Source organism: Camelus bactrianus, chromosome 26 (genome assembly GCF_048773025.1).
Source record: "Camelus bactrianus isolate YW-2024 breed Bactrian camel chromosome 26, ASM4877302v1, whole genome shotgun sequence".
NCBI lineage: Eukaryota > Metazoa > Chordata > Mammalia > Artiodactyla > Camelidae > Camelus > Camelus bactrianus.
The window spans coordinates 30,945,158-30,957,394 of NC_133564.1; the positions used below are offsets into that span (position 1 = coordinate 30,945,158).

Below are 12,237 nucleotides of genomic sequence, written 5' to 3' on the forward strand. Positions count from 1 at the left end.
TACAATGTTGTGTAAATTCCACTGTAGAGCACAATTTTTCTCAATACATATGTTTTGAGTTGCTATTAGGTGATTAACACAACACAGGGTGTGCTGAAAATACAGTGATCAGAAAAACAGACACAGAGCTCAGGGTTCAGAGGAATAGGCGGGCATTAATCCGGTTATCACATACAGGTTTACTATTTCTGAGACAAGTGGTATGAAGAAAATGTGCCAAGAAAAAATCAACCAGAAGAAAACTGTTTCCTATGATATGGATACGGTCCAGAAATGTTCCTCTGGAACTTCCAGGGTGATGCAGTCAGTAGGTGAGAAAGCCACGGCCAGTTCCAAACTCCAGGGCTGCTTCCCCTGGACCACGGCCGCCTGTCAAGATGCACAAGGTCAGGAAATCACAAAGTCAGGAAAAGGATAAGGCATTCAGGTCAGGAAGCGCTACTGTCTGCAGCTGAATCTGAGGAAGACCCACACCCCTGGACGGGGCTCACTAGGGCAGGACTCAAAAGACATCCAGCGAGGGCAAGTCATCACGTCCAGGACCAGAGATATGTTATCAGCGAGTTTACGGGCGCCCACCTGATGATCAGGAAGCCCACGTCCAAAATGTCATCAAAAGATGGGGGAAACTGAAAAAAATTTTGTTTGTGACTCCTTCACATATTAAGCATATTTTCTACCATCTTGGTGCTTATCTTTCCCTTCATCCAGCTCTCGGGTTCACGGAGGTTAAATAACTTAGCTGAGATCATCTGTCTTGGCAGAAATGGGGTGAGAATCCATCTCTTTCTGACAAGAAAGTCAGCTTGGAGTCAAGCGGATTCAGAGCCCAGTAGAAAAGACAACGACTTGGGAACCTGACTTTGAGGTGAACGCTCGTATCTGACATAAGCGTTAGACAGAGACCTACCCGAGCGTGTGTTTCAGGGATTTTGAAGTCTGTGTGAGCAGAATCACAGAGATGTGCTTGAAAGAGATGCCGGGACCAGTCTCTAGAGAATCTGAGCCAGCAAGTCTGGGGTTTACCCTGATATATATACATAAACACAGACACACACACACGTGTATATATACATTAAAAAATAAATACAGGTTTCCCAGATCATTCTGAAGCCCAGTGAGGGCTTTACATCCTCCAATTTGGCTATTTTTAAGCCTGAAGACAGAGCAGAAAAGTAAGCAATAAGGCCAGAACAAGTACAGAAATAAAAAAATAAGGCCATATTTGAACGTTTTCACAAGTAAGTAACATTATTATTATTTCATGCCACACAACTCATTTGTTCCAAAAATTCCATGCTTATCAAACTTAGAGATAACATTTCTAAGAATCTTGATCCTGGGCATGACGGCCCTAACTAACATCTCAGTTCTCTAGTCATTCTGATAGATTGGTCTCTGTAAATTGATTTTTTAACGTATTTTGCTCCTGAGGTTTTATCCCTTACAAGCTGGTTACCTGGAATTTATACAGCTGAGACTTGAACACGAGGCTGTCATGATCACCATGGTACAATGCATGGCGGATACAGAGGCTTGATTCAAACCTTAATAACCTCTTCTCTGTTCAGTCCTAACGCCATGAAATAGAACAGGATGCTGAGTAAAAAAGTGACAATCAGAGAATAGGTAAGATTTCTTGAAACGAAAATACCTGATTGCAAAAATGAGAGACTCTTATGGAAGAATCAGAACAGAAAGGTGAGGAAATTTCCCAGAAGACAGATTGAAAAATGCAGTAAAATTTAGGAAAAAATGAGAAAATCAACCTAGGGTGCCTAACTATCCAGCTAACAGAGGTTTTATAAAGAGAACAGACAAAATGGATGGGAGGAAGTTTATGAGAGGAATAATTCAAAGCCTTTTTTTTTGGAACTGAAAAACGAGAGTTTCTAAATTTTAATCTCACCAAGTATCAAGCATAAGGTATTAAAAACTAAACAAATAAAAAGCTGTCCCATTATTATGAAAAAAATCACTAAGGCTAGAAATCTTACAAGATTTCAGAACCATGAAAATAGTTTTAAAACAAATACCATTATTCACAAGAGTAGTGAACTCCTCAAAAAGCCATGCCAAATTTTAAATTTAATTTAATTTTAATGTTTTTAATGTGAAGAGTCATTGGTTAGGAAAAAAAATCCCCTGGAAAAATAATCTTTCAAGTGGTAAGTATCATGGAGAGAGAGAAAATGAAAAAAAAAAAAAAAAAAGAAGGCAGTTCATATTAATTTTTGGAAAAACAAATTGGCTTCTGGAAAGAAACAAAAGTCTGGTCAAGAAAGGAAATGAAATTGGAGGAGTCCCATAGCTCAGTTCTTAAGTGCTTTTGGACCGTAATTATGTGTCCTACATAAAATCACTAGAGGTTTACCTGTAAATGTGATACTGGGAGGATGGGGAGGTAAGAGAATGGCTTGTTTATTGAGCACTTACTGTATGCTGAAGATGGTTTAGATACTTTACATCTTCACATCTATTTAAATCTCACAGCCACCCATCGAGAGGCGCACAGTTCTTATGTCCACGACACATACAAGGAACTGAGCTTCAGAGATAAAGTAACTTGTTCAAGTTTACACAGCGGGGACGCGGTGGCCCTGGATTTTTAAACCCAGGTCAAATGCCTCCACTGTTCTTGCTTTTAACATCAACCCTCTGCTGCCCCTCAAGCCAGTTAGCATAACCAGCAAGCAATAGATGATTTCCATAAGTGGAAAGCAGGGAATTATTACATAAGCATCTCATTTAAAATTACGCAGGTAACTACCAAAAAAAAAAAAAAAAAAAAAAAAGCTCAGCTAAAGAGTTTGCCCCTGAGGAACACGTCCGAAGGTTTGGGAGAGTTTGGTAAAGGAAAGCAGGTTTGTGTTGAAAGCCCTTTCATACTATTTTGTTTATACGCTTGTATGGCTTTGATTAAAGTGAAAATTAATTATTAAAAAAAGAGCTATCAATGAGGATTTCAGGATCTTGTTTCCAGGTCTCAATTCTACTTATAATCGGCTGTTACTAAAATTATCTGCATTTTAGTTCACCCACATTAAAAACTATCTTTAAAGTGCTTTCCAGTCATGCCAAATGTATGATTATGCTAAAAACTCTTGATACAAGGGCTAGGCTGGAATGGGGGGCGGCCATAGAAATATGGGTGGGTACATTCCTCCTGTGTAGCGATGTGTAAAATGTGGAACCCTCATCTCTGCGCATCCTGCGTACAGTCTGGAAACATCGTGAACATGACAGTTGATAGTAATGATGGTTGTTGTCAAGACCCCCCCCTTCTCCCATCCTCATCCCCGCTCAACCGCCATATCTCCCCGGCCCCATTTCCTCCGTGCCATGGTCCAAGTCGTACTTTGGGAAGGATGAATCCTGTAATTCTTTAGCTCTTGACCTGAACATGCAAACTAAAATTAGACTCTGATTTCAAGGTAGGCTCTAGAGAACTATTTTGGGTGAAGAAATGCAGTTGAGAGGCTTATTCATGTTTGAAATGTGAACAGCAGAGTTAAGGATCTGCTCACTACTTAGAAAAAAACGGGAGAGATTTGCAGCCACCTGAATGTCTGAAAAAAAATCTTCAGAAAAAAAAAAAAAGGAATGTCTCTTGGATTCTTAGAGCTGAATTATTTGTGCCTCTTACACAGAGAGTGCTTCAAGCATATTTCTAAGCATGAAAAAGAAACAGCAAAGTAGAAAACATAAGCTTTGGAGGGGAGGATCTAGCTGGTAGAGCGCATGTTTAGCGTGCGCGAGGTCCTGGGTTCAATCCCCAACACCTCCGTTAACAAAATAAATAGACCAATCTAATTACCCCTTCCTCCCTCACATCTCCAAAAAAGAAAAAAAAAAAATTCAATGGAACAGGCTAGGTTGTAAGAGAGGAAGCTGAAAGAATGGTAATAATTCACAGACAGACAATTCAGAATGATTTAAACGTCTAGGACTAGACTAGAATAGAGCTGAAAATGAATAAGAACATTGGTCTTAAGACACCAATTTTCTTTGAACTGCAGGGGAAATGGCAGTATAAGAGATGGTAAAAACTTTCTAAGACAAATCCAAGAGCATCCAAATTTTCTTTTTAAATCAAAGAGGACTGAGCCATAGCTTAGAGAGGTTAGGCACTTAAAGAGACAGCCCACATTCTATCTCTTTGAGGGAAGGGGGCACAGAGAGGGAACTCACTTGCCCGCCGTCACACAGGGAGTGAGCAGCCAAGCCGGAAAGAAAGCCAGCTGTGCAGAGGCTCGCTGTGCGGTAAACAGACATCATGCGACACATCTGGGCAGAGTTGAAGATACAGAGAAGCTAATGAGGGGCTGGAAGCCCGTGGGTGGCACCAGCCCCACCATTGCCCCCAGGTGCTGGGACTTGCTGAGCTGGCCCTGTTGTGGGAGAGGGTTAAGCCAGAATGCCACCAGGAAGCTGTTTCATGCAAATGTTTCTGGAAACGTGACTAAGTAGGTATCAGAAGAAAGGGAACAATATTCAGTATATTGTAATAACCTTTAACGAAAAAGGTTATGAAAAAGGATGTATGTAGGTACCTGCATGGCTGGGACATCGTGCTGTGCACCCAAAATGGACACATTGTAACTGACTGCACTTCAATTAAAAAAAAAAGAAAAAAGGGAATTGAGTTTGCAAGCCTCCAATAATTTGCTGAGATTGATTTCCACGCCATAAATAAATATGTAATTTGATGCCAATTTTTTTCGGAAAGAGGTCCCCTTTAAAATACAATTCACGTCCCATAGAACCCAGACCAGCTCCTGCCTGCGGGCCCTCATCGAGAGTTATTATTATTTTTCTTATTACCTAATGATTACCTGCATTTATCTGATAAATAAAAATTAAAATGGTGATTTACTTTACAAAATGCCATTTTGCTCTTTGGTAAAGGGCCAGATAGTAGATATTTTAGACTTTGTGGGTCACACGATCTCTGTCGTGGCTACTCAACTGTAACTTTGCAGCATGAAGCACTGGAGAGGATACATAAATGAATGTACATGGCTGTGTTCTAATAAAACTTTATTTACAAAAGCAGGCGGGAGACAGATTTAGCTCATAAGCTGCAATGCGCCACCCCCCCATCTAAAGTCACTTTATTTTTATTTACTTATTTTTTTAATCAGATGTCTCAACCTCGGCACTGTGGACAAGGGACATTTTGGCCACATAATTCTTTGTGGGGAATGTCTATCCTGAGCATGTGTTTAGAAACATCCTGCCCCCTATCCACTAACGCCAGTAGTACCCCCATCCCATAGTTGTGACAAAAAAAAATGTCTCTAGACATTGGTAAGTGTCCCCTGGGAGACAAAACCATCCTGGGTTGAGAACCACTGCTTTAATTTGATAGAGTTTCAAAATGTGTGTATTGCGGAGTGGAGGGGTGGGGTGTAGGCGCTCCTACCTGACTAACCGGTGGACTTACTCTCAGCGCCTCCTCTGAGGCGTCCCCGTGAAGATTCTGGAACACCTAGGGGTGATCATGGGTAGCAGTGAGCAGCAGAAACACAGCTGCACCTTCATCAGTCGACTGTAACTTCAGCTTTATTTTCCAAATATCCACACACAGCAACTGTTTCATGCATATGTTGTGAGGCTGCCCTGTTTGTCACGAAGACATTTGGCTGCTCGGTTTGGTATTTTATGTAATCCCGCAACTCTTACCGTCTAAGGAGCATCAGAGGAAAATTGCCTGTTGATGAAGATTTTATAATAGTCTCCCTTTTCCATTCAAGATGTGATAGTCATCAGGTCGGTGGTGCCACACATGGGGACTGCCTCAGAGTCCAAAGTGATTGATGTTCTGCAAAATCCAGTGCAGGGTTCTCTGCACCTTTAGAGAAACCAGAGGGGGCAGATGGAGCGCTGTGAGAACTGTCCGCTCTATCGGGGAGTTCGTACAACAGGGATGGGGAGAAAGCACTGTCTGGGGTAACTCTGTGCTCCTGGCACCTGGGAGGAAGCGGAAGGAGAAGCCAACTCTAGGGGGAGTCTGTGCCCAGCTTCATTTTGTTTCTGCTTCTGGGGGAAAGGTATTCACGTTTGCATTTCGTGTTTGACAGACAGCAGGGGAGCTCTGGGCAGGAGGGGCTGAAGGTGCTCTGGCTGGCAGGCGGGGTGCCTGGCTCCAGGAGGCGAGTCTGCCCCACTTTCTAAGTTAGGTTTCCCTGCAACAACCCTGCTGTTCAGAGGCGTTTTGACCACAGAAACACCAAAATCTTTGCTCCTTCTGCTTTTCAAAACTGTCCTTTCATCATAAATCTTATACCCATTTGATGGCAAGAACTCAGGGCTCTTGATTCCCTAAGTAAATAAATCAGAGATAATTCAATATTTGATTATGAGATTTACAGTTCTGCTACTCACAGTTTCTCAGGTCAGGGATCCATAATTGAGCTCAAGTGAACCTCTCCATTAATTCTTTTTAAAAAAATTTTTTTTGAAGTCTATTTGGTTTACAATGTTGTGTTAGTTTCTGGTGTCCAGCACAGTGATTCAGTTTTAAATATATAGATTTCTTTTCATATTCTTTTTCAGTATAGGTTATTACAAGGTATTGAATATAGTTCTCTGTGCTCTACAGTAGGACCTTGTTGCTTATCTATTTTATATATAGAAGTTACTATCTGCCAATCTCAAACTCCTGATTTATCCCTTGCCACCCTGATAACCATAAGTTTGTTTTCTATGTGTGTGAGTCTGTTTCTGTTTTGTAAATAAGTTTGTGTCTTTTTCTTAGATTCCACATACGAGTGATCTCATATGGTATTTTTCTTTCTCTTTCTGGCTTACTTCACTTGGAATGATGATCTCCAGATCCATCGATGTTGCTGCAAATGGCATTATTTTATTATTTTTTTTATGGCTGAGTAGTGTTCCATTGTATAAATAAACCACAAGTTCTTTATCCAGTCATCTGTTGGTGGACATTTAGGCTGTTTCCATGTCTTGGCTATTGTAAATAGTGCTGCTATGAACATTGGGGTGCCTGTATCTTTTCAAATTAGTGTTTTCTTCAGATATATGCGCAGCAATGGGATTGTTGGATCATAGGGTAAATCTATTTTCAGTTTTTTAAGGAATCTCCATACTGTTCTCCATAGTGGCTGCACCAAACTTCATTCCCACCGACAGTGTAGGAGGGTTCCCTTTTCTCCACACCCTTCCCAGCATTTATTGTTTGTGGACTTTTTAATGATGGCCATTCTGACTGGTGGGAGGTGAGCTCCATTAATTCGGATCCCGGTGTCAGATGGGCCCAGACAGCCAGGCAGGACAGGTGCTCAAACAGACCCTGGGGAACAGCGGTCAGAGACAAAACAGTCCCTCCTTCCATCTCTACTCCCTGCTTCACAGCCATGCCTCCCTGGTGTGTTTGCATCTAGAGAAATCACGCCTGCTAGAATTTTAAAGTCAGCGCAGCATTTGTGTCTAAGCCGGGTCCCCCTTCATCAGAGAGATAAGCTGTTTCTGAGCTGACTGCCATTATGATGAAGTGGGGATCAATCTAGCCAGCATTTTCCCAGAAGAAGCCTTGCAGCGTTCCTGAGTTGATACCAATGTACGTTATTGGGCTCAACAGCCTAGTCGAACAGGAGGGCGAAGACTCAGTGCCAGTGATTACGTGGTGCTGTTGAGACATCTGGGAAACTCTTAAGACACTTTGTTTTTCCAGAGAATCTTATTCCTTGACATATGTGGTTACAGCCTTTGCGGACACTCCAAGCCAGAACCCTTATGACTAATTGCCCATCAAGGGGCAAAACTGCAGAGCAGTAAAAAGTGAGCTCACTGAATGAGTGAGATGTGAAAAAAAATTTCCTTGCTTTGTGCCCAAAGACCTGGTCACAGAGAGGGGGTTATTTTTAGCTGTGAAAATTATGCCTGGTTACACAACCTGCCTCTTTAGAAGCTATAATAATAATAATAATAATAATAAAAAAACCCCATAATTGGAGCCAGGTGCTATCACGAGCAAAGGTATTTCTTGTGGGGCAGATTTTGTACCAAAAAAAGCTAGAAAGACGCCTCGTGGAGAAATCTGGCCTTTAAAGAAATGTATTCTCTCTGGGTAATAAGGTTGCTGGCTGGACTCCTGTAAACCAGCAGCAGAGAAACACACAGATCGCATTGCAGACCTTATTCAGTGATTCTCATTGGAAAGGCTGCTGCACAAAAACTCTATTTCCAAGGGGCCAGGTGCCTCTGAACTTATTGGACAGTTTTTTTTTTTCCCTAACTCGTGTACAGAGCAAACCAGGAGCAAAGTTCAATCACGTGCACCCAAATTCTTCCGTCTCAGAAAGCACACAAATTATATGCAATTTGGTATGTGTGTATTTATATACATTTATACATATACACATATATGGAGAGAGAGAGAGAGGTTTTGTTACACATACATGTGTGTGTACAATGTGTGTTTGGCAAATGAATTTTTCACCCTGTAACATACAGTCCATGGATTATGTCTGGTTTTCCAGCAACTGTATTGACTGCATGTTGGGCACTGCCCCATCTCTATGTTATGTCTGTCCTTAGCAACTTAGGAGGGACTCGTCCTGTCATTGAAGAAGAAAGAAAGAAAGAGAGGAAGGAAAGAGGAAAGGAAGGAAGAAGAATTGAAGACCTAGGAGTTCAGGTTCTAATCTCAACATCACTACAGACTCGGCATCTAGTTTCCCCACTTGTAAAATGAGGCTGGTGACACCATTTTGCCGTATCAGAGAAGAGGGTTCAGTGAAGCAAGAAGGACTTTGAAAACTGCAAAACCCTCACAAACTCCAAGTCTAAGTACAGAGTAGTGTTGTTGTATAAAATAAACCAAAGTCAGAAAAAGTAGGTGGGTGAAGCCTGCACTGCTGTAAACCTTATTCTCAATCAACCCTCATCAACGCTTGCGTGGAACCTCCATCCTCGTGCCCCTCCAATGCTTCCTTCCAAGCTTGAGAGACGATCTCTCTCAGATGCCGTCTCACCATCACGTTTCCCCCATAACACGCATCACCTTTAACATAAGCTGCAAACATCGATAACAAGGACCAGGGGGCTTCTTGTAGTTTGAGCGGCACCTGATTCAGGGGTTTCACCTCCCTCCACCTCCTCCCTTGAGCTTTGGTCTCCAGCGATGCCAACAACGTTTAGTTCCCCGAACGCGCTGTGCCATCGTTATCCCTGCGCTGTTGCAAGACTTTTCCTTTTGCTTGCAGTCTTGCAGCGCCCTTCTCCCCTAAACCTGCCTGGAAAACGAGTCCTCATCCTGCACGTAACACAACTGATTCCTCCCCTGTGAAGCTTCTATATAGAACACCGAGAAGATGCTCAAAATTTGCTGAGAGAAGGAATGGATGTGGAGAGGCAGGAAGGTCTTTCCTAAGCTTTAGAGAATCTGTCTGCTCCAAATGTCTTTTTCATGCGATGGTTGCCTATTTTAAACTCTTTTCCATACACGTCTTCACCCGCTTCGTCCCCCAGACCATTAAGCCACTGCGTTTTGTTACTTCCCCCCAGAAAATAACTTCCGGAGTCCTCATTCTTCAGTATTCTTTCAGTCTCCAACTTCCCCCTGCAGGGTTAGCCAGGCCATTTTACCTATCAAAGATTCCTGAGGCTTGATGGAGGAAGGCAAGATGCCCGGGATCCAGGGGAGAAGGATGAGAAGGTGAGGAAGGCGGCAGGAGATAAAAGAACACCCCACTCAAAAAGGAGTGGAGGGTGGGTACCAAGAACTAGCATGATAACAGCATCCAGGGCTGAGGACGGGACAGAGGCGGTTTAGCTCAACAGTACAGTCATAATTCTGTCTACTCCACATGACCATAGTTACTACGTAAGTCCTTTAAACAGCATCTTCAATGGAGGGAAGCTGTATTTACTCCCCTAAACACAGACAGTTATAAATACCGCTTAAGAAACAAAAACCAAAAGTAGCCAACATAATCGCCAGCCCCTGCCCCCTCACAGAGAAACCTTTTCCTTGGATCTGTTAAACCAACACGCTAATCACAAAGATCAAGTCGTGTCTTCATGTATTTATAGAACTAACCTAGTCACCAAAACTGAGTCATTTCAACATCAGATGAGTAACACACTTGTGTGGAAAATTCACAAAAACATTTTGACCTCAAAGTTTAAGTCCCCCCCCCTTTCTGGTTTCTAAAACCTCGTGTCTTCAATATATTCAATGTGTCCCGATTCAGGTTTATAGATTCGATTTATACTAATTTCTCTGTTTTCACAAGAGACCTGTAAGTTAGATATTTGTCGTTTATATCCATAAGATATCCGTGTTCCAAATATTTATCAAAGACTTAATAGAAACACCACAGTTCATAGGCTCAGTAAACTATTTAACTTAGAAAGGACGTGAGATGCTCTAGACTGAAAAATGGGAGGAAAGAGTGCTTAAATATCTGAAGGCATGCATGCATGGGGAGAAATGGGATTAAATTCAGATCTTCTGGCCAGGGTATCGTCCCTTAAATCATAGGGCACAGAACAAAACACACAAAATGCTAAACCAATATTCACAGTCGACATGCATACGTATAAGAAAAAATAAGTTTATACTGCTAAACAGTTAATTCAGTTGTTACTTCTAGGGTAAAAATAAAAGACTAAAACTTTAATAGAATATTTTTATTAGATACAACCTGAACATACCTCTTGATAACTCAGTATATTTCATCATATATATGAAATATATATAAATTTACATGAAATATATAAAATGCATTTCAAATATGTATTCATCTATATCTCATATATGAATGCATATTTCACATACAGTATATTGAAATCCATTTCATATATCTATTTTGCACTTTTTTTGAATTTTAAAAAGCCAAAAGGTGACTAACAATATTAGTAGGTACTTCAAGGGAACGCAGAATCTTTAAAGGGCGCCCTCTTGTGTTCCTTCAGTGCCATAGATTCTTCAACCTCACAAACTGTCCCCTTCTTTAAAAATTCCCCCCGTTCCTCTCCGGAGAGGAAACTGGAGTCTGAAACATGAGATAGCCTCCCTGTCACTCACCTCTGCCTGCTGCATGTAGCAAAGATAAATCAAACCATATGTATGAATAGTGAGTCTTCGTATTTATTCCTGATTTTGTTGGCTATATTCACGATGGTGATTCATTACATCCCAGTCCAGAGTCCACAGTACAACTGTAATTAGAGAAGAAAAAAAAAAAAAAGAAGAAGAAGAATATTTCCTTTTATGCACAGATGTATTGCTACTAGAATGTGTCATTTAATTGGTTTTCCAGGAGTGGGATCAGGCCAGGTTGACTCTATTCCCCCGTGTACCATTAGCAATCAATTTGCTGATTTAGTTAATGCATTAATCCAGTCAATAAATCCTTTTGAAGCCTCTCGTTTTCACAAAGCAACATGTTAGTAGTGTGCGGAATATTAAAAAGAAGAAACTACAGCTGTCCTCATGGAACTTACCATATACTTGAAGATACAGATGTGATCACAAGTGAAACAGGATGACTTTCATGGAGTGACACGCAGAATGCCCTAAGAGTTCAGAGGAGGAAAATTCCTGCTTCCGCTCTGGAGATCAGGAAAGCCTTTATCCAGAATGTCACATGTCACCTGGATCTGGAAGAAGGACTATTCAGAAGGTAGTTTGGGAAAGGATCCCATAGACAAAAAAAAAAAAAAAAAAAAGGTGGGACTGAAAATGGAATCAATTCCGGGCTTGTTGGAATAAAAGCGCGTACAGAGAAAGCACTGATGGAACAGAGGGTAGGCTAGAGTCTTTGCAAGGAGGCTGCAACAAAGTAACATAACGCTTTACTGAGCTTAGCATCCTGAGTGCACAGGAACCAAAGACATGACCTTGGTTTTCATTTGCATCATCATACTCTTCTAAGCTGCACTAACAGAAGCAGAAAAATGAACTGACAGTGGCAGGACGATGATTCACAGACACGTGGACTGTGAGACTCCACGGTGACATTTTGAATAGAGAGCCTAATGGCTTATCTATTGATCGATCTGCTCCTAATTCTGCTGCTTGGACGTTACTTCTTTCAAGTGACATTTTCAAATTACATTCAGATATCAGTTATCTGCATTAGGGCCACAGGGCTGTGGGACAGATCATCCAGTTCCCATTTCTTTTAGTCTTTGGAATGCATTACAATGGGAATTTGAAGAAGGGAATTCATTCTCCTCAATTCATTATTTTTCAGACCCATATGA

General features: G+C 41.4%; 1 long non-coding RNA gene across 1 annotated transcript; it reads right to left on the reverse strand.

The window, feature by feature from the left end:
• Positions 1-257: 257 nt before the first annotated feature.
• Positions 258-12,022, reverse strand: LOC141575125 (uncharacterized). Its single transcript, XR_012502481.1, has 6 exons — positions 11,476-12,022; positions 11,057-11,190; positions 5,686-5,854; positions 5,426-5,491; positions 1,460-1,599; positions 258-369 (listed from the first exon to the last, which is right to left on the reverse strand). It is a non-coding gene; the product is annotated as an uncharacterized LOC141575125 (long non-coding RNA).
• Positions 12,023-12,237: the final 215 nt, after the last annotated feature.